This window comes from Octodon degus, unplaced genomic scaffold (assembly GCF_000260255.1).
Source record: "Octodon degus isolate 3935 unplaced genomic scaffold, OctDeg1.0 scaffold00046, whole genome shotgun sequence".
Classification (NCBI taxonomy): Eukaryota; Metazoa; Chordata; class Mammalia; order Rodentia; family Octodontidae; genus Octodon; species Octodon degus.
In genome coordinates, this window is record NW_004524622.1 from 5,390,440 (window position 1) to 5,415,443 (window position 25,004).

The window sequence follows — 25,004 nt, forward strand, 5'->3', positions numbered from 1 at the left end:
AAAAATTTATTTAAAATACCACAAGGTCTCATTACACAGATCGATTTCATAGTGATCCTCCTGTTTGCAGCCTCCCAAGTGCTGGGATTACAGGAACGCAGGCCATGCCCATAGATTTTTGGAATCTGGCAATGAATAAGACACAAATAAATATCACTGCCTTCCTGGAGTTGATATTCCAGACAGGGAGAAAGGCAATTATCAAGTCTAGTAGGGGGAATATATAGCTGATGACATGGATGTGAGAAACTAAGGATGAATTGCAGAGTACAAAGAAGGCTAAAAGCTACAATGGTGGGAAGGGAGCAGACTTATACTTTCAGGAAGGCCTTGCATTGAAGCACGTGCTTGAACAAGATCATTGGTGAGAAAGAGTCTTGGGACAGAGCTGTTGAGAGATTTAAGAAAGTACAGAAACAGGAGCATCTGCGAGAATGAGAACCGGCTTCCCCTGGAACCTGGCTGGACAAAAGGTGCGGCAGGAGACCTGGACCGTCCTGCTCCGGTCGGTGGCCTTATGCGGAAGCACTGGTGAGTCACGCTGACGTTGCGGCAGTTTGCGCAGAGCTACTAATTTCCCAGAGGACATAGAGATGGTTTGCCAAGGCTGTAGGACTAAGGGAAACTAAACTGCGACGGCAGAGGCAATGGAAGGGGTTTCTCAGGGTTTTCAAGTAACTAATGGCAGACAGAGGTAGCTTTAAGGTTATTGCCTGAAATAGCTTTCAGCCATTAGCAAATCTGCAGTATGTGATACTTCAGGACAAAAACCAAAAGTGAATAGTGGATCACAAAATACTTCCAAAAATGCTGCTTCTTTGTACAGACTATGTGCATACATGCTGTAAACAATGATTAGAGGTGCTTACCGGGTTGCGGCCTTTCAGGTGGCCTTGCTGTGCTTTGCTGTGCTTTGCTTTTTAGGATCAGATTTCCTAGTATGTTTTTTGTGTACTCAGAATAAATGAAGGTGCTCTCCAAAGAAAAATGATGAATTATTTTTCCAAAAGTAAAGCGGAAATGGTTATACTATCTTTCTTAAGTCTTTTTAATTTTTTTAAGGAATACAAGATGTTTTTTTAAAATAAAGAATCATTAGAAATGACAGAAAATTTCACTAAATAAAGTAATAGGAATTCAACAATGGTTGCTATATTGTATGATGTTATCTTCAAATTAGTTGTTTCAGTTACCAGATATAAATGTGCAAAGTTGGATAAAACTAAATAAAATAAAACAAAAATAACCAGTTATAAGAAATTAAAAAGAAAAAACTAGAAATAAAAAAATTAAACATTAATTTGTCCTTTCAAACACTAGTAGTAATCAACAGTACAATTATCCAAATTATCCTGAAAAAAATATACATATATATATAAAATATACATTATATATACACACATAAATAGATCTTTTCCCTTCTTTCTTTTGTCCTTTTTTCATCCTAGTTTTTCCTTCCCATTGAACAAATTCCTTCCCTTTCACAGTATGTATTGTACCTTCAGATTTTAATTTCTCATTCAGGTTCTCACACCAGTGAGACAACACCATGTTTGTACTTGTGGGTCTGATTTATTTCACTTCCTAATCCAGTCTCCAGTTGCATCCATTTATCTACAGAAGACTTGAATTTATCTTTTTTTTTATAACTGAGTAATGCTCCATTGTGTAAAAATACCACATTTTTTTTATCCATTTCTCAGTTGATGGGCATTTGTCTCCAAGATTTAGCTATGACAAATTGTGCTGTTATAAACATGGATGCACATGTGTCACTGTGTTATGATGTGTTCAGTTCTTTTGGAAAAATACCGAGGAGGGGATGAGCTGGCCTGACTAGGAGCCCCAGTCCTAGCTTTCTGAGGAATCTCCACACTGATTACCATAACGGCCATCCCAGCCTGGTTGCAGTATCTTTAGAGAGGCCAAGTGAGCAAGCTAGAGTGAGGGTAGTGGAGGGCAACGTGTGGAATTGTTTCCGAGGACACAGCTGATGACAGATGTTAGATGTCAACTGTTCTATTGCAAAGGTTGACTTGGAAGTAATTCTTTGCTTTCCATATAAAATATGAAGTGTAAAACAGAGATGTATATTCTGTTAAAGTTCTATTCATTCACATTTTTCTGTTTGGATCTTCAGGCAAATAGATGCTATGCAGCTGTATGAAGATGTGCTCATGGTTTCTAGCTTACAACTGCCTACATTCTAGTAAAGAAATCAGACCAAACATGGGCAACTGCAAGAAACCAGTGGTGCTGATGGTGCTGCCTGAGGACCAGCTGGAGGCCTGGTCAGGACAGTCCTGGGCTATACCCTAGGAGCTGAGGACTGGGTTTGCCTGGGGCAGGACTTTCTTCTCTGAGGGTTTCTGCCCTTCCAGCCCTGGAGTCCTTCGCACTCAGAACTTTTGTGGAGGGCAGTGCTAGATCTCTAAGGTGAGGCCATCTCACGGGGCCTCAGACACAAGGGAAAGCTGCTCCCTTCACAATGAGGGCTGTCCCGAAGAGTAGAAAGTACAGAATAGTGAGCCTATCTTCTTTGGAAATGACACTGGTGGGACATGTGCCCAGAAGTAGGAGTGAGAGAGAGCCCAGGCCACCTCCTGGAGAATGGAGTGAGAGGAGACAGTAACAGACCTGCAAGGAAACCAAAGACAAAAGTGAACACTGAAGGAGACAGAAAAATACCTTTGGAGAAAAGATCTAGGGGAGCTGATCAATAATCATAAGTGTAAGAGGAAGCAGTATAATAATTAAGGTCTTCAAAGTCAGAATCTGAAAATCTTTTCAAAGGCCAAGTACTACAGGAGAGTCAACAGTCATGAGGACTGAAGATGAGAGTTTTGAATTTGGAAAATGGAGTCACTAGAATTCTTTGGAAATGGCCCTATTCAGACTTCACCAAATTTGCTGGCAAATTTGGGCATCTTCTCTACTCAGCAACCCAAGGACTGTACCTTACCTACATGGCTTTCGAGATATTATTGGAAATGAAGGACGGGAGGAATTAGTTAGCTAAAAATATTATGTTAATATTCTCTCTTTTATTTCTTTTTTATGAAAGAGGAGCATCTTAAATTTTAAGGAAAATATACACTAAGTTTAGAAATAACTACTGTGCAGTGTTCCTTGAATTCAGTTTTGGAGTTTTATTAACCTATTAACTCACAGTGTACCTCTGTGCTCATTGCAGAATCTCTGGTCTCTGGTGTTTCATTGCTCCTGCAAATGGACAACCGTGTGCACACGTGGCGAGGCTGGCATTCCGCCTCTGCAGCCCGGTGGGCCTGTAAAGTGCTGGTGCAGAACGCTCAGGGGATGTGAGCTCCTGGTTGCAAGACAGCCTATATTTTACATGGACATGCTCAGTTTCACTGCTGATCCAGTTTACCTAGTTCAACCTGCACTGCATTAAAACACTGTCCTATTGGACCCTCCTGATGTTCAGCTTAAATATAAAGTGGACCCAACCCACAAGGTGCACTACTGCTTTCTAAGGCAGAAGAAATCTTCATCCAGATGTCATACTTCTAGCTCTTCAGCTATACAACTAGAGAAAAAATTATCATTGTTAAACTTTTGTCAAGCATAACTGAAGATTTTTAGATGAATTATCTTGCTTTCTGGGACTTTTTCTTTAGATCATAGTTGAGATGAGAACACAGTAGAGTCACCCCGCACCTTGTCAGTTAGCTATGTGGTCAAATCATGCTTCCAAGTCTTCTCAAATTCTGCCTTTTATTTGTATCTTGATGGCTCCCACAACACTGTGGCTTCTTCCGGTTGCTCTGCTCCAGGGTTCTCCTCCCTACAAGCCCATTTGTTTCCCTATGGCAGAAGAAACCACACCTCCTCATTCTCACCAATAACTTCTGGTGCGAGCTTAGTGAGTAAAGACAAAATCCAAATTCCTTTTCACAGAAATCTCTGTGGTTGGCCCTTACCTTCAGCAGATCACTCTGCTAACGACCCTCTCCATGGCAGCTTGTACTCCATCCGTAAAATCTTCACATCTGCTCCCTGACTATAGTCTGCATCCTCACGTCTGCGTGATTTCACTCTTTTTATTGTGTTTGGCTTACTGCACTCGCTACATTCCTTTTGCTACGCTAGTTCATCTGAAGAAGCTGTTTTCACAGCTAAAGGCCTTCTGAAAAAGTCACATACATTATAAGGCCAATCCCACACCAGTGCGCAGAAAACTATATTGTTTTCTGCTTTATGTTTTCAAGGTACTCTTCCACCCAACTAGACAGTAATTTTCCTACTGCTTGATTATTCAGACACGTACGCTCTTGGAGCCTCTTCACAAGAGGCCTTATTCATCTTTGTTTCTTATTAAAGATACAAACCATAGAAATTTCTGTGTTCATAAAACACCTTCTAGAAACAGCTACTCTGTCCTCGGCTCACACTGAAAGGAAAGCCACCAGGAATGTGTTTTGCTGTCATTACTTTCTCTTCCAAACTGATCAGGTCATAGGTGAGTACCTCAGTCTGCTGACTGGCTGGAAATCAGTAACCAAATCTTATTTAGGTTAAACTGTTTTAATCTCTCTTAAAATTTTGGGCAATAATTTATTAAGAAATCTTTAATTAGAGATGGAGGTTGAAGCTGAAAATAAACATAGAGAGAAGCCCTCTGGTACAAGCAGCGCCGCAGTGGGCTGGCAGAGTTCAAGCTAGGATAGAAGTGAAGAAAGGCCAAGTTGTCAGTAGAAAGGAACTGTGGATGGTTCAAAGCTAAGAGGGCAGGAATAGAGTGTGAAGTAAAATAAAGCCCTGGAAGGTAAGAAGAGGAAAGAAAACGAATGCATGAATCAAAAACCCCAAAACTGAGGGAACGATCCACAGGGGAAAAATAACAACTGCAGGTTGACTGCTTTAAAAAATCATCCGGTTTGGGTTTAAAAGTCTGCAGCCATAATAGGAATAGTAATAAATACTAACACTCAAGCTCATACTTTGTCCTGAAAATTGTCCTGCCCACTGTCTGCACATTAAGGCCTCTAATCTTTATACAACCACCATGTGGTAAATGCTATAATTACACCCATTTTCAAAGCCGCCTAGTTACTAGGAAAAAGTATCACCTTGACCTAATGGGAATTCATGTTCCTAAAGTTTGATACTGTGTTCTAGTAATTCTCTAATAATTTATGATGCAATGAGTCGATAACTCTGAACACCTCAAGCGCTTTATTGAAAGAAACATTGCAATGACTGGTTTGAAGTTAAAAATGGTGTGTGTTTGTGTGTGTGTGTGTGTATGTGTATTTTTAAAAAAATACATTTGAAATCCATTACATTCTTCATTTAGAAGTATAAAATTTAGCGAAGTGCATTCACATTGTCATGCAAAAATTATTATTATTCATCTCAACTTTTAAGGCACAGTCATAAGTGGAGTAATGATAAGAACAGCATCATTGGAGGCTTGCCAAGTGCCAGACACATTTCTAGGTAACTGATTCGGATGCACACTTTTAACCTACTGAGGAAGGTCCTGTCAGTATCCTCAGGTGGCTACTGAGGCACAGGAGATAGAGGAAGCAGGAGGATTGAGCCAGTTTTAGGCAGGTAAATCTATGCAATGGAAACCCACAGCTTTAAATTAATGTTTCTTTACCTTTTCCACATCATCATGTACAAAACAATCATGTTGACATGCTCCAGCACTCATTTTCCCAGAAGTTAGAGACGTGAGCACAGGGTGGAGTCAGACACCTGCTGTGTAAGTTAGAGGATTGCGTGGGGTCTCCTCCAGATTTCAGCATTCCCCTTAATGTGTTATCTGGGGTATGTACACATCTCCCTCAAAAGATTTGTGAAACCACTACTTAAAAAATGGGAATAAATCTATATAATTTAATTTTTCCCAGAGATGATTCAACACTGGCACTGATACAAACAATCTTGAAAATTTAGTTAATATAACAAAAGCTCTTTGTGGATTAGAAAGATGAGTTATGTGCGGCATGTAGAGGTCTGATTGCCCCAGTGGCATGGCATGCAGAAGCAATTAAAATAACTAAGTTTATGATACTCAGGTAGCCAAAGCTTACATGTGAGGTGAATTTCCAAGCCATCTGCGCAAGTGGGTGATGCCCTGTGAGTATGGAATTCTGGCAACTCTGACGTGGCATCTGATTACGAGTTCCATTCTGAGCCTCCTTTCCTTAGCTGGGGGCTAAAGCCTTGAAACACTTGACACTCACATACCTTCCATTCCTCCATCCCTCCAGCCTTCCTAACTTTCTCTGTTCCTCCCCTAGAGTATTCTGGGATGCTGCTCTACCTCATGTCAATCATCATTTGCTAAGATCAGCTTTACCAAATCTAGACCAAAGACTTCATCTGCTCTCACAAAAGATCCTTTCGTTTGAGTCTCTAACTCACTGTTTACTGCGACGTGCACTAGAGCAATTATCTGTGCCCATTCACTCCTTCTACTGCTGTCTGAAGGCAAGCACTATACTGTTACAGCCTCAGGGTGTGCGGGAGGGGCAGAAGCCAAAGCCCTTCGCTGCCTGCCAGGATTCTAGTCACAGGTCTCAAGGACCCACGGGGTCACTACAAGGACCTCAGGCTAGTATTTCAGTTAACTAAAATATGTTGACAGAAGCCTAGGGACATTACTAGTGTATATACTGATCAGAGAAGGCATTGATCAAATCTTCTTCCTGAGGCCGGGGAGATAGCTCAGTAGAATTAGCGCTTCCCTGGCAAGCGCAAGAGTCTAAGTTCAATACCCGGTTCTGCAAAAAAGAAAAAAAAAAGAAAGAAAAAAAAAATCTTTTTCCTGTAATATTTGAACATCTATTTCAATCTAAACAGCATCTTCCAAGGACTGCATTCCCAGGGCTGCTCTGCGTGTGCACTCCGGGTGCTCAGGAGTGGAGCGGAGCCAGAGAAAGACCACAGGGCACCGTTCCCACATGAAGTCGTCACCCTCAGAATACAGTCACATCTTAGTTCCTCAGATTGTAATTATTTGATTTGGCCAGCTAAAGGTCAAAATAATAAAACAGGAAATTGTTAGGGCCCAGAAGGTAGCTCAGGGGAATAAGTGCTCGCCTGGCAAGCGCAAGGTCCTGAGTTCGATCCCTGGTACCACAAAAAAAAAGATTATCTAAGCTGAAAAACATATTTACAATCCTATAACAATTTTACCATGCATTTAGTGTAAGAAAAAATTCTATAATCTAAACTATTTTGATTAAAAGAATTTTTTTGCAAGTCTATAATAGAAGAATAAAAATAAAAGATAAACTAGATTCTTCCAGTACAAGAAAATCTTACTGAAGTTTTCACAGGCTATATATATAAATTGAAGTGAAAACTTCAATTTATAGTAATTTACTGAGACTTCATTTATTGTACAGTAAGGGGCATTGGAGTGATTTAAAAATTTAAATATACTTTAAATATTCAAATATAAATATATTTTAAATATACAAATTTGTTATTAAATCAAAATAAATTCTCTGATATTTTAGACAGTAAGTCAGAATTTGAATTCTCTTTCATTTTTGAAATAGAAGAAAACTAAACACATTTTCCTATCAAATATTTGCCAACATTCCTATTCAAAAAGTATTCTATAGCTTTTTTTTTTCTTCTGGTTCCAGGAGCTTGGCAACCACAATTTACCGTGAAGTATGGCCAAGTCGAACAACCACACCACACACAATCAGTCCTGAAAATGGCACAGAAGTGGCATCAAGAAACCTCAATCACAAAGACATGAATCTCCAAAGGAAGCAGATTACAAATTCCTTAGGAACATCCGTTTTGCCAAGAAGCACAACAAGAAGGGCTTCAAGAAGATGCAAGCAAACAATGCCAAGGCCATGAGTGCACACACCGAGGCTATCAAGGCCCTCATCAAGCCCAAGGAGGTCAAGCCCAAGATCATCCCAAAGGGAGTAAACCTCAGGCTCCCTCCACTTGCCTATATTGCCCACCCCAGGCTTGGGAAGCGTATCCATGCCCGCATTGCCAAGGGTCACAGGCCTTGCTAGCTAAAGGCCCAGACTCCAGCCCAGACCCAGGCTCCGGGTTCTGCTCTAGCCAAGGCTCTCAAAGGTGCCCAGGCCCCCATGAAGGCACCACAGTAAAAGCCTCTTATTTGCTAATGTAAAAACAGAAGGACTGGTGTGACCCTGGGGTGCCATCCACAGGGGCTGGTGTCCTCCTGTGTTCTTTGTACAAATAAACCGGAGTGCAGACTGCAAAGGAAATGCTACCGAATTTCTGCTGGGCAGCTTGAGCCACAGTAGGTATAGTAGAAAATAAATAAGCCCATGATTTTAATTACAGACTTATCCACTAGTCTATGTATAGAATCCAGGAATACAGTACTACTGTTTCCTGGGAGCTGGGCTATGTAAATTAGCTGTGTGGTAGGATGCTGCACTATGAACAGGAGGGAATTCTCTCCAGAGAAATATAGATGACAAAGCTTCAGTGGCTTTTAGCAGCTGGCAGGGTCTATTTGAAAAGCTAATGTCACTCTCTCCATAATGGATTAGGAAGAACTGGATTCTTTCCACGATGCAGGCCACGTCCAGGTGCTGTGATGGCAATGGCGTTGGAAACAGCAGACACTGTAACCTGATGCACTTTCCCTGCCTCACTTGGGGGCCTTGTGGAGGGTGTTGGGGGAGGAGCCTGCAGTGACCCAGTGTCATCACAGGCCACAGCTGCGGGCAGCCAGGCTCAAGGGACGGTCACGTGTGGAGCCCACAGGATTGTCATCAGCTGAATACAAGAGCTGAGAATTTTGGAAAAGCCAAAGTCCACTGTCAGGAGTGCGGCTTGAAAGTCACAACTGATGACTCCAGTGATCGGAAGAAAGAACATAGAAGGTAGGACTTTGGTGAACAAAGGTGTAAACTGAGTTCCAGACATGTTGAAATTAAAACTAAGGGTTGGCCAAATAGCTCGGTGGATTAAAGCGCCTGCTTCCTTATAATTACATAATTTTGTTTATCTTTTTTCCTCTGTCTTTATAGGAAGTAAGGAAAATTTAAGAGACTGATTTGAGGGGAAAACATACTTTAATGTTTATAAGTTCTAGGCCTGCCAAATAGCTCCGTGGATTAAAGCACCTGCAAGCAGGCACAGGGGCCAGAGGTTCAATCCCCTGGGCTGCCATGCCAGCCTTGCCCCCAGGGCAAGCTGAGATGGCAATTGAGACCGGGCGTGGTGGTACACGCCTATAATCCTAGCTCTTGGGAGGCTGTAAACAGGTGGCACTATGAGTCTGGTCTAGTAGTGAGACCCTGAACACCTTGTAGACCCTTCCCTAAAATACAGAAAAGAAGAAAAAAGAAATTAAAATTAAAATACTATAATAAATTTATGTAGAAATACCTCACAGAAACAAAACATAATCCAGAAAAACAGACATTTGGAGTCCCCAACATATCCAGGTTCAGACTGTGCTTGAAGTTAGGGGCCGGACTGAGTCCCAGACGTTGAAGGGACACACAAGAGGTAATTACAATATTAAGAATCCATGGGCATAAACACATATCTCTAAAGGGAAATATTCAGAGACACAGATTAGTAGGATTTTCAAAAAAGAAGCTAGAAGTCATTAGTATTAAATGCTGGAGATAGCTGGAATAAAGTAGCAGGGAGGAGGTCATAAAACGGCTCTTCCAGACCCTCGGCCCTTTAACAAGGACTTGGTTACAGCCCCTGAGGGTGATCTGATGAGCTGCGACAGGGTAGGTTGCTCACAGTGAAATCTGGATGTATGCAGTAAGCATGCATTCCTGACCACTGAGTTACTTTCTTTCTGTAACTCCCTCCCTCCTCCTCTCCATCTCCTAATACACAGTTGAGTTTGTAGGGATGAATTATATTTATGCTAAATTTTTAACATGACATTTGCACAGTGAAAATAAATTCACTCTTTGCATCAACTTCAAAACAGAAATGCAGAAGCCTGAGGTTAAATTAGAAAAGCATTTTATATTGAGCACAGTTTTTCCAAAAAAGACTTACATCAAACTTGAAACTATATATGGTTCTTTTGTTTCATTTATAGAAATTGTTTCCACTTTCCAAATAACTTTAGTGGTTTCTTCAGTCTGACAAATAGATATAAAAACAAAACACTGTACATGAGGACATGTAGTGATCAGCGCTGAATAAGCCCTGATCATTTGCTTATTTCGCAGAAATGATCTGCTCCGCTCCCAGAGCACAGCTTTGCACCCCCATCACATGGCCAGATGCTGCTGTGTCCATGGTGTAGGACTCACTACGTGCAGGCTCACTCTTCACCAGTGTAGAGGCAAGGCTGTGCCTACATGACTCCTGCTCCACACTAGACTTCACTCGCTAACTTTCGAAAGGTATCCACAGACATTTTTTTTCAAACATCGCAATTCTTTAACATTATTTTTAAACAACACGGGAATTTATATCCCAAATCACCAACTTACAGGAAGAAACACTCAGCACATTCACTAATACTTTGACAGCAACACAAACCTTATTTGTGTTTTAAGAGAATTGAAATTATCACCTTTAAAGCCCTTTCAATGGTAATTTCAGGATTTACACTTTAAAAATACTATAAACATTTGACTTTTTTTTTGTTTATTTACATTTATGCTAGATAAACTCTAGGCCAAGTTTGCCATGCCCTGTCACTTCTCCACCCATGGTACTTCAAGAATCATTTATTCTCTATTATATTATTAAAATTAGCAACAGGTTTAATACGTTAATATCAGTACAACCAAAACCACCATGGTTCTCTAAAAGCTTCTACCAAAATGAAGGACAAAACATGCCAGTCACACTGTCCTATGAGTCGGGGCACACTGCCGTCCTGCTAGACGGTGTCAGCAGTGAGGGCAGTGGCTTCTGGGAAGGAGTGTTGGGCCTGCAGTGCAGGGCCTCACGGCAGTTAGGCGGTGCTGTGCCCCTGAGCTGCGAGCCAGCCCCACAGATGTTGTCTTAGCACTACCGAGCACAGCTTCTTCAGTCTCTCCACACAAGAGCACAAACAGACCCAAAGATCTCACGGCCTCAGCACAGGCAGCTTCTCACTGAGTGCTACTTAAGGACGTCACATCTTGTTTCCTTTTCCTCTCTCTCCTCATTGAATTTATTTGCATAAAAGAGGAGATTTATGGAGTCTTTGACACGGACATCAGTGATGTCTTTAACATAGAAACCTACAGAAACCTATGTGCAGAGTGGCAGCCCTGGCAACAGTGTGGCAGTTGGCTCCTCCGGACTTCCCATCGCATACTGGCCATTTCTGTGGAAGCTGTTTCTAGCGCCAATATGCTTAGCAATCCATGGTTTGAAGTCAGTCTGCCTAGTGCTTTGGGCCTCTGCACTTTGAACTTCAGGAGCTCTTCCTGTAGAGTATTATTGCAAACAACTTGACCAAGTTGCTTGATTTTCTGACAGTTCATCCTAAGTGCGTCTGTATCTGTTGACTCAGGCACTTGACAGTTGACTGATGAGCTATTTAAATAATTGCCAAGAGGTCACTTGTGTATCAGCTGGAGAGATCAAGCACTGGAAATGAGAAAACCTGCTGATGTCAGCTAGTGTACTGACAAAAGCTGCTGAGGATCTAACAACGAGACAATGTCTTCCGGCACAATACTGGGTCTCAGGAAAGAAATTCCACCTCAGGGTCCAGCTGGGGGAAAAGAGCATTTTTAAAAACACTTAATATTCTAAGTTTATTTTTCTTTTGTGTTTTTAAAAATCCTTTCTAGCTCTGAATTTTATGACTTTCCAATTTGTCAGTTTTATTTGTTTTCGCGTTATATCTCTCTTATCTCTGTTATAGAACTTTGGTTCAGATACAATGATATATTTAAAACTAATATTGTTATCGCGACTGCTACAATTGTCAGTGTACCCCCCACCAGAGCTGTTCCTAACTTGCTTCTCGTAGCGCCGCGTCCGCGTCCCGGCACCACCCGTGCGGCTTCTAGTCTCAGCTCAGACCTACAGAACGGAAGGTTCACTTTAACAAGATCCCCAGGACATTCAGAGAAGCGTTACAAATGTAACAGCTCTAGGCTGTGGGATCAAAAGCATTCAGGTAACACACCTGTAATGCTTCCAGTTGCCACTGATAACCATTTCCTTCGCTTCTTCACACAGGAACTGGACGAACCTGCTTTCTCTCTTAGAAGGCTGCCCATCTTTCGTTGGCTATCCCCAGAACAGGAGCCCTATCACCACAAGTAACAACAATGAAAGTGACATCGTACGAGGCAGTGTCACCTATCTGGGGCGACGGGACAGTTGCACGAGGCCTCCAAAGGGGAGTATCCACGTGAGCACAGTCCCATTTCTGTCTGTGCGTGGCAGCACCCCAGCTGCGGCGTGGGTGGGTGGCAGATAGGGTCGGCGCAGGCTCCCTTAATACACGAGCTCATTAGTACAGGAAATTCACTTCAGTGACATCTGGCTTGAGTAGATTAAACTCAAAAAAGTTGCATGGTTTTCTGTGGGATCCGCAGCAAGGGAGATGCTGAAGGCTGGGTCTGCTGGCCCTGACGGAGGCGCCCCGGAGATTGTCTCTTGGAGAGAGAAAACCGAAACTTTGCGGGCCTCCTCGCAGAGGGAGCTGTTAGCAGAGACCTGCATGGGGCGCAGACCATGCAAATCCGTACGGGCAGCACAAGTACCGTTGCCTTTACCTTTACATTTACTTTTCTTTCTTCTTCAAAATAAATACAGAAAGCTGCCTAATTTCGGATCTCTGGACACGCACACAGGATCACTCTGATAAAGGAAGAGCTCATTCCAGGTTCCAAGCTGAGGGGATAAGCCTGTGTTTAGCTTTTGTAAAACTTTTGTAACTGTAAGAAATTAGATTTTATTTCCTCTCAGGCTTTATTTTTTAATCAATTTTTATTTATTTTATTTTTTTATCTTTGAGTATTTCTTTATTTACTTTTTTAAATTTTAATTTAATAGATTGCAAATTGAGAATAAATTATTTACAAACATAAATGAATATAACAATAAAAATTGTCCAAAATAAACATAAAGAGAGAATTTACAGATCAGTCATAATAGTTCACTGTGTCAAAACCAAGAAACTTATATAATTAGAATTCTCAAAGTAGAAAGGAGTAGGCAATAAAGATTTAAAATTTCTAAATTTAGTTCACCTTATAATACCTCATTTCCAAGAAAAATGAACTTTTTTGCACAAGAAATTTAAATAAAATCATACCAAGATAAACAAAAATGAAATTGTCCAAAACTTATTGTAAAGAAAAAAAATCATTAAAGCATTTACATAAAAAATATTAGCTATGGAAGAACAAAATTAAATAGCATCTTATTCCACATTAGAAAGAAAAAAAAGGACCAAGTGTGTAAGAAACTAGACTAATTAAAGTACTGAAAGAAAAGATCTGTCCTCTTTGAATTTTATACTTAGCAAACATACCTTTGAAAACTAAGATTTTCTAGTTATACAAACTTGAAATATTTTAATGACCTCTCAGGCTTTAAATTTTAAAATGGATGCTCCTCTCATATAAATTCTTTCCAACTTATTATTTTCCATAATTTTACCAGGGTCTCTTCTACATCAATTTTCTAAAATTGAAGTACAGAAATCAGGCATACGTATAATGTCTGTGACTTAGGGTTATTAGTTACTAGAATCCCCAATATATGTTTTATGTCAAATATCTAATAAAGATGTTATAGACTTTATGGCCTTAAAATTTTCCCTGAGGCTGGAGAGATGGCTCAGTAGAATAAGCGCTTCCCTGGCAAGTGCAAGGGCCTGAGTTCAATTCCCGGATCCACCAAAAAAAATTATTTTTTCCCTGCATCGCAGTTGCTTCAGTATATTAATAAAATGAATCTTTCATAATCTCTTATTGACCCATTAAAATATTTTAATATTATTAAGTAAAATGTTCTTTTAAGCCTTTGCACAGTTAAGTAAGACAAAACAAAAAGCAGATAAAGCACAGTGTTTAGCCTCAAAAATTATTATAAACAAATACCACATTACGAAAAAGAATATTGCTATGATTTATATACCCTCTCTATATGTACCTGTTTTTATTGTCATTGCATATCTTTCTGAACATTGTTATTTCATTTTCTGCTTCTAAAATTTTTTGCAATGAAATAATATTTTTATCTTTCAGTCAATACAACCACTTAAGTTTTATATGTCACTGTATCTATAAATCACATTTCTATGTTTTTCTTCCCTTCTGTGACTATGACACGAATTATTATACATTGTTTCAAATATTTTGGTAGTTTCTAGTTTAGGTAATTATTGCTAAAGTTGTCACTAACATTTCCTATGTATGTCCTCCCTTCTGTACTCATGCGTTTTTTCTGTGTTTATCTGGGATTGAGTTAGTCGGGTCATGGAGCGTATGTACTTTTAACTTCAGAAGACAATGTCAAACTTGTTTTTAAAGTGTCCAGAACACTTTACACTACTGCAGTATATGAATAGTCTTAATATTCCATCTGGTTTCTAACTCAATATTGTCATTTTAAATTACTGTCATGGCAGAAGTAGTATATGTGGTTTCTTTCATGTTGTTTATTTGGAATTTCTGATCACAAAAGAAATTGGATTTTGGCTTTATAGTTACAGCTTACCTGGGTTTTTGTCTTTTATGATTAACATTTTAAGCATTTTCCATTATTACACTTTGCTATTATTTTCTGTAACCATGAAGATATACTTTATCTATATTATACAGATCTCAATAGCTCTGGGGGCGGGGGCGGGGGTGCGCCGCAGAGTCGCCCTCATGCGTGCACACAGCGTCTTCTTGCACTGTGCTCAGCAGTGTTCAGTTACTCTGGAAACGGCTTCCCAGCCGAAGTCTCGTACTTCCATTCTCTCACAGGTACATCCTGATGAGCACAATCCTGAAGTATTAGGACAGTGAAATAACTGTCATTTGTATGTTTAGTACCTTTTGTTCCTTGTTAGAATTTTTTTCTCTTTTTGTATTTTTTTGTATTTTAGGGAAGTGTCTACAGGGTGTTCCGGGTCTCACTACTAGATCAGACTCATAATGATCTGCCTGTTTACAACCTCCCAAGAGCTGGGATTAGAGGTGCGTGCCACCACGCCCGGTCTCATTTCCCTCTCAGCGTGCCCCAGGGTAAGTAGGCCGGCAAGGTAGGCCTGGGGATGGAACTCCCAGCCCCTATGCCTGTTTGCATGTACTTTAATCCACTGAGCTATTTGGCTGGCCCCTTGTTAGACATTTTTAATGTGCCCCACTCGTGAAGATCTGCTCCTACAATGTCTCCTAAAAGCTCAGCTTTGGCCTTTCATGTTTTCATCACTACATTAGTCACATCGGTTTTCCTAGAAACTGCGAGGCAGATTTGAAACTTCATTTATTCATGAGCACACAATCAACAATTCATTGTCATTTACAGAAAATAATGAACTTTCCCCAGTCTTGCCCTTTCCAGTCATCATAATAAAGACACATTTCTGTGTCATTATTTTGTTTACTTATATTTAATCCAGTATAAAATAATCTTAATTCCTGCAGCTTTATAACAAGCCTTGGATCAGTAATGAGAGCAACTCCTTCCATGTTCTACTTTGTTTCAATCAGCGCATAATTAGTTATACTAAAAGAGCAAGTGATGTGAACATGCAGTGCCCTTACTGCCAGCAAGTCGTTGTCTTTGTTTTCCTTCCTGTCACTCACACCCACGATGCCTGATCTATTTGATCTCCTTTAATTCTAGAGTTCAGGCTGATTGAGCAACTGACCATTCTTGCCCATTCTGTTAATTATCTTGGCGAAGAGAAGCAGAGTAAGAGTGTATGAATTACTGCTGGGTCTTAAATCTTCTAGCTAGAAGTAACACGTGTCACCTTAACATTTCATTAACAAAAATGTGCCACAAAGCCAGTCACCATCTCAAGCAGGAGGAGAAAGAGGAACATTAGGTGATTGTTAAAACCTGTGCAATTGATTCCAATTTTGTAACTCTGTATGCTTCCACTGTAACTTTATTAACTGTTATAACCTGACATAGGTGCCGCCATCTTGTTCTGTACGCACCAATCTAAATGCTGTAACTTTCCACTGTGCCCCGTTCTCTACTTGAGAACCTGCAGTTGGGCCTTTCTCACGCTGTCCTTTGTGCACACCTGAATCTAGCTCCAGCCCATTGCCCTGTTCTTGCCCTCGTTCCCAGCTACAAAATGTTCCCACCACTGCACCTGTTATTGCTCATTACAAACAGGTAATTTTTCAACTGTAGCCCCTAGATGAACCCTTGATGTCAGCTTTTGTAGTTTATTGGCTTAAATACCCACTCCCCTCATCCTCCCGGCACACACCTCAGCATCCTGCCGGGGTGTCTGCTGCAGGGTACCTGCTAAAATAAAGCGCTTCTTTTCAAGCCTGCCTCATTTTTGAGTTACAACAGTGATCACTACTATCGGTTGACATTTTCATTTTTAAGAGTATTTAACATTCCTCTATTAACACTTTTCATATCTCTTTAGTGTGTAAAGTCAACAAATAATCTTTTTAAAAAAATATTTTAGGGAAGGGTCTACAGGGTCTCACTACTAGATTGGACTCATAGTGATCCTCCTGTTTATAGCCTCCCAAGATCTGGGATTACAGGTGCACACCACCAAGCCCAGTCTCAATTGCCACCTCAGCATGCCCTAGGGGCGGGGCCAGCACAGCAGGCCCCAGGATCGAACCCCCAACTCCTGCACCTGTTTGCAGGTGCTTTAATCCACTGAGCTATTTGGCCAGCCATCAACAAATAATTTTTTTAAGATTCTGAGCTTTGGAACCTTTGTTGATCTCTCGAAATAAAAAGCTGTTGGCTTTTCAAAAATCAACAGGCTCTCTATTTCATTGATTTTCCCTTTCCTTTTCACTATTTCCTTCTTTTTTTTCCCATAGTTTTATTGAAAAACAAATAGCAATGAGACAGTGTCAAACCAAATTGATAGGACAGTTTCAATAATTAACACATTGCATACATTATTCCTAGTGGTTAATTACTGTACAAGATGTGGACATGATATCCTATTTACAAACACTATTAGAACAAATCCCTCTATTCATTAAGAGAATGCAACTATATATCTATTCTAACCATTTTGAATACATAGATACAAAATGGACATTCATCTGTATCCCCTTTTCTTGTTTAGTTCGTTATTTGAATATTAGAGGTGTGTTAACTCAGCAAAATATTCTAAAAGAGTCCAGTAGTCCATAATAATATTTGGGTATTCTGCTTCACTGGCAATGTCAGAAATTGTTGACCTGAGTCCCCTACAGCTCAACATAACAGCATGGCTTTACTTCTTATACTTCATTTTTATACTTTTCTGCTGGATGGTTAAGACCAAGGTAAAGCAGGACCTATGCAACAAGAGTTGTAGCTTTTGGGTCTGATAAAGTCAGTGAAATCCCCTCAGGATTTATCCTGAGATCCTGTACCTCAGATTGTAGAACCTTTCTCAGTGTCAGCCATGTGGATGAGTCATGGCCATCACTATTTCTTTCTGTCTACTTATTTCTCCCCTACAGATTGCAAGGGTGTGTATGCTCCTCATTTTACTTTTAATAGCTTACTCTTTCTTTCGCTTTCACTCTTGTCTTCTTGTATTTTTCCTTCGGTGTATTTTGTGGGCTCTTTCCCAGTCTTCTCCTTTGCCATAAAAATTTGCTGTGTAATCTCTTCCCTGACATCATGATTTCAGCTATTTTGTTCTTTACATACAGAATTCGGTTAGTTATTTTCTTTAAAATCAACAGATCACTTCCCACAAACTGGGATTCCCATTATAAGTGCTCTTTGTGGACAGGTCCATAAAGGCTCAGGTGTTAAGTGCTTGCTCGTCACCTGGTGCTACTTGAAGGACAGAACCTTATGGGATTCCGTGATCCTCTTACACCCTGGCTCTCAGCTCTCTTGAAGTGAGCAGCTTATTCTGCAGCTGGGAGACACGAGTCACCATGGCCAGTGGCATGAACCTCCCTAAGGGATAAAGAGAGGCTTGGGACTAGTGGCTTGAGCCTTTGGATGTTTCACATTATCACCTTAGAGGTGGGTCACCCTCTCCCACCTAAGAAACTACCAAACATGCTCCAGGGCAAGAGTCTCATTAGTTTAAAATCATTACCACCTTTGGGTCATCTGATAATCTGCTCCCCATTTTCCTGAATCGATAAATACTGTGATTCTGACTGTAGGGCCTCTTGGTCCCTGTGCCCCCTGGTCATCCCACATCCTGCTGCGCTAACCCCTAACCCTGTGCCCCCTGGTCATCCCAGATCCTGCCATACCTTGTGTCCCCTGGTCATCCCAGATCCTGACACACTCTCCTTTTGTGCCTTGCTCCTTCCTCCACTGGTGCCCTCATGCCTGGCAGACTGGAACTCCCAGCAGGGGCATCTGAAATGCTGCCAGGTACAACCACCACTGCATACTGTCCCCCCAGCAATTCTGTGGACTGAAGCTTTTAAGACAATCATCTCAGCTCTTTTATAATTTTAATGGATAGCTAGCTAATATACATATTTAATCTCGCTTTACACAGATCCATGTAGGGAACCTTTCTTTTTATCTTCCTTTCTTCCTTTTCTTTTCTCAGTCTCTGACTGATAATGATAATAATTAATGTTCCTGTGATCCTACTTTTGGTATTTTTTTTCTCCCGCTGTTCTTGTTATAAATCATTTATCTATGGCACACATGTTTCTCTGATTATATGTTGAATAAAATGTAAAAAACAATTTTTAGAAATAAATTGAGAGCTTGGGAAATGCATCTGAAGGAGCATGAGTCACAGTCTGTATAGCCTGCTTTAATTTGGCTTCATATTCTGAACACTGTAAAGTCCCAGCCCAAAAGCGATGGTGGTGCTCCTCGCTTGGGCAGTCTCTTGCTCTGCCTTTTCCAAATTCTTGAGAACCTTTCAAAAGTGGTGCTGGTCCTCTCACTGGCATCTTCCAGAACTTCAAATGCCGCTAGGTCAGTATTGTTGTATTACATAATAAAAATCTAGAATTCCTACTTATAGTTAGACTTCAGATAAATATGCGCTAAACTTTAGTGTAAAAATTGTTGTAAAAATTTTAGTGTCCCATGCAATATATATGAGATTATAATTACCTTTATATGTTGCTCAAGCCAGCATCCTGAATTTTATCTTCAAGTTATGGTAAAAGTGACCAGTCTCCCAAGATTCCTTTCTAGCCAGAGCCTAGGCCTGGAGTGCATGTGGGACTTTCTGCCAGCTCGCCAGATCCCTTTCCAGCCAGAGCCTGGGCCTGGCATGTGTATGGGACCATCAGCACACTCGTGGGAACCTCTTCCATCAGAGAGGCCCTGTGGCAGAACTCCCTGCAGAGAGGCTATAGGCCAGACCCATGCAGATAATCCAGGAGCTGAACATCTTGCCAGAGGGGCACAGTGGGTTCACTTCCATGGTCTGCAGCAGGAAGAAGCTAAGCACAGCAGCCACACCCAAGCTAGGCACATCTGGATGAGTTCAAACTTAGTAGATTTGGACCTGAGACACTTTTGTAGACCCAGATCTATGAAAGCATCCACTCTCTTTCTCTCTTGATTGAGAGAGGGGGCAACAGGTAACTGGGGAGAACTAGTCTTCCTGGAAGACCTCAGGTACATCAAGGGGAGGTGATCAGATAAAACTTAGGGGAACTAATTTAAATACAAATTCCCAATATAATATCTGCTTAGCTACACAGACATAATGTTTGCTCTTATGATCTAAAATACAAACCCATTAGTTACAAAATTTTGTCAGCAGCTAAATATCACCATCCATTATTAGAGTTCCTAATTATAGTTCCATAAATACAAAACTCTGACTGCCTTAACCACATAATCTCTCTTTGGTAAGCATTTCGGTAAGTGCTAAGGTAATAACTACAGCAGAACTCTACACCAAAGGTCAGAGAACAGTGCAATATAAAATGACAAAGACAAGGAGCAAAATGCATTTCCAGGCCCCAAGCCTACCCAGAGCAAATGCATGAGACACACTAGCATAGAAGAAATTGAAAAGCACTCACCTGAAATCTATTAATTAATAGTATCTGAAGTAAAGGAACAATTGCAGAAAACTATAGAGGAAATCAGACCAGAAATAATCTTTGAAGTAAAAAAAAATGATAACTATAATGAAAGAATTACTAAGTGCTTCTAAAGAATACACTGATAGGGCTGGTGAGATGGCTCAGTGGTCTAAAGCACCTACTTAGAACAAGCTTAGCAAAGCACAGGGACCGCGGTTCAATCCCCAGCACCACATGCCAGCCAGCCCCGCCCCCTGGTGGGCTGAGCTGGCCACACACACACACACACACACACACATAAATAAATAAAATTTTTAAAAAAGAAAGAAGAAGACACTGATAAAAAGGAGAAGAAAATAGAAAAATGATGGATTCCTTGACTGAACAATATAGAAAAGAAATAGAATGCATTAAGCAGATTCAAAGAGATATACAGGAAATTAAAATCTCAAACACAAGCTGGTAAAACCAATAGAATGAAAGTGAAGATAGACTTTCAGACCTTAGCAGCTAGCAAAAAGGTTAGAAAAGATCTCTTTAAAACAACTGGCATGTAGGAAAAAATAATTCAACATCTGCAAGATGATACATAGATGAACAACATAAGACTAATAGGCATCAATGACAAAAGAAGCAATGAAAATGATACAAAAAATATGGGCAGAAGTAATAGCAGAAAACTACTCAAATATGCGATAATAATCTGACATTCAGTAACTGAAGCATATAGAACTCCAAATAACATCAACCTAATTAAAAACACACCCAGACATATAATAATCAAGATCCCAGAAAGCCAACACAAGAACAATGTACTAAAACCTGCTAGAGAAAAGAAACAGATCACATCTAAAGGAAAACCCATCAGAATAATGGCCAACTTCTCTTCACAAACCATCAAATCAAGAAGGGCATGGAGCAAAGTACATCAAGTTTTGCAAGAAAACAAGTTCTAGATAAGACTGCTCTACCTTGAAAAACTCTTTTTCAAGTTTAATCGAGAAGCAAAATACTTCCATGACAAAGAACAACTGAATAATTTCATGATGAGAAACCCAAGCCTACACAGACTACTGAAAGATATCTAGAGAGGGACCAAATGGCCACCACTCCATAAATGAGAATGGAAAGAACCCACCAAATAGGTCAAATAATTAAGCACAAGAGAAAAAGGGTATACAACAGCAGGTAAATAACATGTCAAACAAAAGTCAACACATCTCAATTACAACCATCAATGTAAATGGATTAAATTCACCAATTCAAAGAAATAGGCAGAGTGGATTAGGAAGCAAAATCCAACAATATGTTGTATACAAAAAAACACACTCAACTCATAAAGAAAATCACAGGTTGAGAGGATGGAAAACAATACTACATGCCCCAGGAACTCAGAAAAAAGCAGGGGTAACAATCCTTTTTGCAGATAGCCTCAACTTCAAACCAAGAATGATCAAATGAAATAAAAAAAGCCACTATATATTGGTTAGGGGAAAAATAAAAGAGGAAGATGTAGCAGTGATAAATATGCACACACCAAACATGGGAAAACTCTACTACATAAGACAAAACTTAATGGACATGAAAAATCTGATATCCATTACCACAATCTTAACAGGAGACCTTAACACCCCCTTATCCCAAAAAGATAGGTCAACCAGACAAAAAATTAGCAAAGAAGAAGCAGAACTGAAACAGAACTTGGAACAAAGGGACTTAGTGGACATATACAGAGTGTTCCACTCAACCACAGCTGAATACACATGTTTTCCAGCTACACATGGGTCATTTTCTAAAATAGATCACATACTGGTCCACAGATCATGCTTAAGTGTATGCAAGGAAACAAAAATTATCCCATGCATATTATCTGACCACAGTGCAATGAAACTGGAAATAAATGACAAAAGAAACCACAAACTCCATTAAATACATAGAAATTAAACAATACCCTCCTTCAGCAAAAATGGGCTACAGATGAAATTAAAAAAGAAATTAAACAATATCTACAATTCAATGAAAATTCAAGCACAAATTATCAGACTGTATGGAAAGTGAAAAAAGTAGTTCTTAGAGGAAAATTTATAGCTGTGAACTCACACATTAGAAAAACAGAATGGGAATAAACAAATACACTAATACTGCACCTCAAACATCTAGAAGAAGAGCAAAGCAAACCCAAGGCCCAAAGATGGGAAGAAATTATAAAGACCAGAGCATAAATCAATGCAATTGAGACAAAGAAGGCAATACAAAGAATTAAGGAATCAAAAAGCTGGTTCTTTGAAAGATTAAATAAAATTGATAAGACCCTAGGTAACCTCATCAAAAGAGGAAAGAAAAAACTCAAATTCAAGCAAGAAGGAATGAAAAGAGTGAAATTACCTCAGACCCTCTGGAAATTCAGAATATCATCAATAGCTACTTTAAGAATCTTTACTCTTACAGAATCAAAGGCACAGAAGACATTGACAGATTCCTAGAAAGGTACAAATTACCAAAACTAAATCAAGAAGATATAACAACTCTCACTAACCCAATAGCAGCCAGTGAAATTCAAAATGTAGTAAAAAAAAAAAACCCTACTGACAAGAAAAGTCCAGGTCCTAATGGATTCACAACTGAAGTATACAAGACATTTACAGAAGATATAATCTCAAAACTCCTTAAACTCTTCAATGAAATGGAAAAGGAAGCAATCCCCCCAAAATCATTCCTGGATAAAAGTATCATCCTGATACCAAAACATAGAAAGATGCAACTAAAAAAAGAGAACTACAAGTCAATCTCCCTCAAGAACATAGATGCAAAAATCTTCAATAAAATCCTCACAAATAGAATACAGAAAATCATTAAGATTATATACCATGACCCAGTAGGATTCATCCCAGGGATGCAAGGATGGTTCAACATGCACAAATCTATAAATGTAATACACTACATCAATAGAGCCAAGTCCAAAAACCACATGATCATCTCAATTGATGCAGAAAAGGTTTTTGACAAAGTTCAACACTCATTCATGTTCAAGGTCATACATAAAATTGGAATAGATGGCCTCTACTTCAATCTGATAAAAGCTATCTATGGCAAACCAATGGCTAACATAATTCTAAATGGGGAAAAACTGAAACCTTTTACTCTCAGATCTGGTATAAGTCAAGGATATCCTCTATCACCATTCTTATTCAATATAGTTCTGGAATCATTAGCTAGAGCCATTAGAGAAGACAGAGAAATAAACAATAAGAATAGTTAAAGAAGTTAAAATATCATTATTTGCAGATGACACGATACTGTACTAGAAAGAACCAAAATCTCCACCAAGAATCAACTAGAATTAATACACAAATTCAGCAGTGTAACAGGATACAAAGTCAATACCCATAAGTCAATAGCATTCCTCTACACAGATAACAAACACATTGACAGAGAAATTAGAGAAACAATACCTTTTACAATAGCACCATGGAAAATGAAATACTTAGTAATTAATCTAACTAAAGAAGTAAAAGATCTATTCAATGAAAATTACAGTACTCTGAAAAAAAGAGATCATAGAGGATTTCAGAAAATGGAAAGATATTCCTTGCTCATGGATAGGAAGACCCAACATTGTGAAGATGGCTATATTCCCAAAATTTTTATATAGATTTAATGCAATCCCTACCAAAATAACACCAACATACCTCACAGACATAGAGAAATCATTCCTAAAATTTATTTGGAACCAGAAATAACCTAGAATAGCAAAGGCAATCCTGGGCAACAAAGAAAAGGCAGGAGACATTACAATTCCTGATTTAAAATCATACTACAAAGCTACTATGATAAAATCAGCATGGTATCTGGAAAAAAGACCTGAAGATAAATGGAATAGATTAGAAGATGCAGGTGCAACTACAAACACACTCAGTCATCTTATCCTTGACAAAGGGGTCAAACATGCTTACTGAAAGAAAGATAGCCTCTTTAACAAATGTTGATGGAAAAACTGGCTCTCTACATGTGAAAAACTAAAACTTGACCCAGGTCTATCATCATGCACTTAACTAAAGTCAAAATGAATTAAAGGGGCCAGAGAGATAGCTCTGTACAACAAGTGGGTGCAAATGGAATATATATTTATAAGTGAAATAAGATGTAAATACCCACAGATGTACATATCATATTGTATTCCTAGTGTAAGAACTCAAAAGAAGAAATAAAAACTGAAAGACAAACATAGTTAAATGGAAAGGGAGAACTTAGGGATTAAATAATAAAGGGAGAGAAAGTAGAAAAGTTAGGACATATGGCAGGGGCAAAACCATACATTTATATAAACAAGATGGTTAAGGAAACGGTTCTAAAAATTTCCATCAGGTTTTTGAAAATAGCAGTTAATGGTTAGAATTCTCACCCTGACTAACTTCATATGCTGATATCTGTGAACTAAGCAACTATGCTGAGGATATCAATGTATAATACCAAAACCATGCTTGAAATACCTATCATTTTGGTCTTCTAAATATGTACCACTTCTAATGTCATATCAATTATGGCTATACTCTCTTTAATGTAAATGTTTGTTTAGAAAAGTAATAGAAGAAAATCAGAGACAAGAAAAAAAAAGTCATAGGATTGTCCTGCTATATTGTTTTATATGGTTTGACTTCTAAACTTCTGTATAAAAATGTGTAATTTTTTTTCACATTCCATATCAGTTTAAAGTTTAGAATATTCATAGTTTTTTGAAAATAGCAGGTCCATGTTATGTCTAAGGCATTTGATATTTATTGAGCACGACCTCGCCAGCAAGGAAGACGCAACACACAGCTCTTCCTTCAGCGGTTTATTCAGGCCCCTTACAGCAAGCTTCTTCTTCCTCTACCCTCCAGCCCTCGGCTAATATATACTCCC

General features: G+C 39.4%; 1 protein-coding gene and 1 pseudogene across 1 annotated transcript in view; one reads left to right on the top strand and one right to left on the bottom strand.

The window, feature by feature from the left end:
• Positions 1 to 25,004, bottom strand: part of Ctnna3 (catenin alpha 3) — a 1,779,311-nt gene that overhangs the window by 532,875 nt on the left and 1,221,432 nt on the right. The window lies entirely within an intron of this gene.
• LOC105742285 overlaps positions 435 to 25,004 on the top strand; it is a 50,932-nt pseudogene continuing 26,362 nt past the window's right edge.